This window comes from Myotis brandtii, unplaced genomic scaffold (assembly GCF_000412655.1).
Source record: "Myotis brandtii unplaced genomic scaffold, ASM41265v1 scaffold825, whole genome shotgun sequence".
NCBI classification, from domain to species: Eukaryota; Metazoa; Chordata; class Mammalia; order Chiroptera; family Vespertilionidae; genus Myotis; species Myotis brandtii.
This window is the reverse complement of record NW_005371349.1, coordinates 2,702,687-2,707,480: the sequence shown is the minus strand read 5'-3', so window position 1 is coordinate 2,707,480 and position 4,794 is coordinate 2,702,687.

Here is a 4,794-nt window from a genome sequence, read left to right as displayed (position 1 = left end):
CCTCCCTGTGCGAGAAGCACCTGCGCAGCCACTCGGAGGACCAGGTGTTCCGGGACCACCAGCTCCTGGAGCCCCTGTGGGACTTCAAGAGCTGCCTGTGCCGCAAGCACCGCAAGCTGCGGGGGCTGTACTGCCGCACGGAAGGCTGCTGCGTGTGCGGGACCTGCCTGCTGGAGGAGCACAGGAACCACGACACCATCCCCCTGCAGGAGGAGCGCGCCCGCAGGGAGGTGAGGCTGGGGTGGCGGCTGGAGCGGGCGGGAGCCAGGGGCCTGGGGTTCTGAGTCTTTCACTGAAGATGAAAGTCTTTCGCAAGCTCCGCCCCTCACCCACCACCCCGGCCACCTCCACACACCTTTCCTCGGAGGAAAATTCTGCAGCCGTTAGAGCGATGGCCAAGAGGGTCAGGCCGGGACAGGAAACAGTGCTGGCCAGTCAAGTGAATAAGGATCCAACATGGTCTGGATGAATCCTACGATCAGTGGGTTTTGGGGTTTGTTTGTTTTTTTGCTCAGAACGAAAGGAAAGGCTGAAAGAACAGATATAAAACTACAAACATGACGTCCTTCTATGTGAGGACATTCTATCACGTACATCCTAGAACAGCGCTATTCCAACAGCCACTGTTCATGGTCCGTGGCAAGGAGCTCGGCCGGAACGCGAGCCAATTCCTCACTGTTGTGTGATGAGCTGACACCCTCTCCCTGGCAAGCCCTTCTCAGCGAGAGAGCAGTGAGCTGATTTACCGTCTGGCACGAGCTTCTCATTTGCTGCGGGTCAGCAGCAGTTCCTGGACAGGCACTTGGAATAGCGCGGTTCTATCTGTAATACGTCGTGAGACGGACACGCCGGTTGCCGGGCAGGGGAGACTAAAGGCGTATGTGGGACTGGCCTGGCAGTGCTGCCCCGGGAGCCCAGGGCCCCCCACCTGATGTGCCCTTTTTTGACCCACTGCCTCCCAGGCCTCTCAAGCCACTGACCCCTCCACAACCCCTTCTTGTGACCTGAAACCCGAAGGTCATTCCTGTCAGGAGCGGAGAACCTGACTCCTAAAAACGGGGAGAGACCTAGAGCAGGGGGGTGGGCCCTCGGCCGGCACCCCTTCAGCTCTGCTCTTTCTCATCCTCATCCTCATCATCTCCTTGAAACCTCTTTGGAATGTAAGAGGAATGAATATCTCTTCTGGGCTTGAACATGGGGCTGCTTGCAGAAGGCTTCTCCTGGGCGCCCCTCAATCAGGGGCCCTCTCCTCCACTCACCCTGTCACCCAGGTGGAGTTGCGGCAGGTCCAGGCCAACGTGGAGAACCAAATGCTAATGATCACCTCCGACAGCCAGAAGCACCGGGAGCAGGTGGCCTTTCTGCTGGTAAGGGAGCCCACCCGCCCCAGGCCCAGGCGTCCCCACGCCCGGCGTCAGGCGGAGGGGACTCGGAGGGCGTGGAGGGGATGGGGTGGGGCCAGGTGGACAGACAGGGTGCCTAGGTAGGCTGGGGACCATGACAAGGCAGGGATCAGGGGGGAGCTCAGAGATGCCTCGCTATGCACCCTCCCACCTCCACCCCCAGAAAATGATCCAGACAATGCGAGATGAGGTGCAGTCCTGCTTCTCGGGGATCATCCAGGAAGTCAAACAGCTGCAGACAAAGGTCTTGGATTTTGTGGAGAAAGAGGAGGCCGCCGCCCTGGAGAAGCTGGGCAGCTCCATCCAGCAGAGCCACAACTGGCTCCTGAAGCTGGAGGCGGACAGCATCTGGCTGCGCACCCTGCTCACCAACCCGAGTGACCAGCAGTTTCTGCAGGCAAGACCCCACCCCACCTCCGCGCCAGGCCCTGCCACAACCTCCACTCCTCCACCCACAGACACACCATCAGCGTTTGGGGCGCGTCACTGGTCCACTCCCTGCCTCCCAGGTCATCTTTCCTGAGCTTACACCCACATCCTTGGTTTCCTCCACCTCAGCACCCAGCCTGACCCTAACGCTCCTGCCTTCATTTCCCTGGAATAGATGGGATGTACCCTAGAGTTCTGGGCATCTGACTGGCTAAGTTTCTCCACGCGCCCCCAGGCAGGGCTGGAAGTGAGACAACAATCTATGGAGCCCGGATTGAAATCCCATTTCTTTCCCCGGCCCTGGCCTGGCGCCACAGCCTGGTTGGGTGCTGCTGCAGGGGGGTACCAGGCAGGGTAGCTGGTGGGGTCAGGTGAAGGCTGGGGGGCAGCCTTCTCTCTGGGCAGGGCCGGGGGCTGCCCCAGCCCTGTGCTTGGAACTCCTAGCACAGCTCCCCTTCCTTCAGCGGCCATCGCACCCCCGAGCAGACTTCGAGGGCTGTTCCTCCCCTGTCCCGTCCCCCACCACCACCAGGAAGCGTTGGCAAGGTTTTTCACTAAGCAATTAAAGGCTGGAAGAAGTCCTGCCGGCACTGTTTTCTAAAAATCACTCTGTGTAATGCACTAGGCCAGGCCTTTGGCAAAGCCCTAAGCTACAAGGTCCAAACGCCAGGAGCTGGGGAGGGAGAGGCCCAGGTTTGAGAGCAGCAGTTTCTCCACCTGCCCCTCGCTTCTGGGCACCACCAAGCCCCTCATAGGCGGGGACACCTGGCATCTGCTGGGCCCTGGTGAAAGGTGGTACCACTCTCGCCGCCCCTCCCCGCACGCAGGAGTTCCCCAGGCTAAAGAACTTCCAAGACTGCATGGAACCCCTAATGGGCACCAGCTGGGAGGAGAAGCAGAGCTTCCTGCAGCTGCCCCAGACCCTGGCGGAGCTCCGGAGCCGGCTGGTGGGCATGGGGCTCGGCTTCATCAACCAGCTCCTCCTGCAGGGTCAGTACCTGCGGCCTGGGCCACTGGACACTCCCTGTCATTCTGGGGCAGGGACAGCCCTGCAGGGCAGTGGCTGGGGTGGTTTCCGGGCATCGTAGAGGGCACTGCCGGCCCGTGTGCACCTTCCCCAGGTGACGCCTCCTCCTGGAAGCCCACGCCTCTCTGCAGAAGGATGCTGGGCTGGGCGTGTCCTCAGCAGAGCCCTCCATCTCCACAGGCATTAAAATGAACTCCTACGAGGTGCTGCCCCCCACCGTGGACAGGAAGACACTTCTCAAGTGTGAGTCCTCAGTCCTGGGGTCCCACCGCAGCGGGGGGAGGAAGGGAGCAGGGCCCCTAGGTGCCTCGACTTCCCCAGCTCCACCTCCACTCGGGCCAGGGCTCCAGAGAGATGCCAGCTCTCTTGCCTGGGACTGGAGGCCACTCGGGCCAGGGCTCCAGAGAGATGCCAGCTCTCTCTTGCCTGGGACTGGAGGCCTCAGAGGGACTGGCCTGTGACTCCGAGGCCCTGATAGGAAAGAAAAGACTCTGCCCTGTCCTACCCCACGGGTGGGGCAAGGCCTCACCTACTGCCCAGAGGCCCTTCAGCCTTCCCTGGCCCCAGTGTCGCACCACCCTGTCCTCCGCTGTGTGCCTCACCACCTCCCTGGGCTTTAGCCAAGCCAGTCGGCAGACCCTGTCCATTTCCGCCTCCGTCTCCCTTTCCACTTGAGTTCCCACAGCCCTCCCTCGCCCAGGCTGGGCTGGGGGGGCCCAGGCCCAAGGACTCCCTGCGACCTCCAGGGTCAGGGATGCACTGCCCTTGGTGACCCCTCCCTCTGAGTGACCTCCTCCGGGAGCCCTTGACTCCCCCTCAGTTCCCCTCTACCTTGCATCCTGAATGAATAAAAAGGGAGATTGTGTGAGGGTCTGGTGAGGGCACGGAGGGGGCCTCAGCGCTCAACGCTTCTAGAAAGGTGGGCCTTGCGCCCTGGCCAGTGTGGGCTCAGTTGGGTGGGCGTCATCCAGTGCACCAGGAGGTTGACAGTCAGGGGCACATGGCCAGGTTGCAGGCTTGATCCCCAGCGGGTGGGGAGCATGCAAGAGACCAATTAATGCACTCTCACATTGATGTTTCTCTCTCTCTCCCTTCCTCTTTCTCTAAATATCAATAAACTATTCTTTTAAAAAATAAAAATTACATATATATATATACACATACATATATATATGGAGAGAGAGAGAGAGAGAGAAACGGTGGGCCTTGGGACAACACCCATCTCATCCTCTAAACCAGTGGTTCTCAACCTGGGCTGCACATTAGAATCACCTGGGAATCTTTTTAAAATCCTGATTTCTGGGCCTCATCCTCCGGAAATTCTGTTTCTTTGTTATGGGGTGAGGCCACAAACCCCATAACAAAGAAACAGAATTTCCGGAGGATGAGGCCCAGAAATCAGGATTTTAAAAAGACTCCCAGGTGATTCTAATGTGCAGCCAAGGTTGAGAACCACCGTCTTATAAGAACTCTTGTGATTATATTGGTCCCACCTGGATAATCCAGGATACTCTCCCCATCTGAAGATCCTCAACTTAACTACACCTGCAAAGCCTCTTTTGCCACATCCTATGTAATCCTATATAATAAAAGGCTAATATGCAAATTGTCCCCTCAACTGGGAGTTCGACCAGGGGGCAGGGCCAGTAGGCCAACCACCCATGGCCCCTCCCCCTGGCCAGCCAGGCCTAATTGGCCCCAAGTGGGGCGGGTGGGCCAGACCCCACCCATGCACGAATTTGTCCTCGGCCAGTGCCCTGGGACCCTGAGCGGCTCCTGTCCGCCCCCTCCCCGCCCCCAGGCTACTGCAACCTGAAATTCGACCCGGCCTGGGCCAGCGAGGAGCTCTTCCTGTTCAAGGAGACGCACTCGGTGCTGAACCTGGGCGTCCTCCTGGAGCCCTTCCCCGCCGGCGGCCCGCTGCCCGGCTTCAAG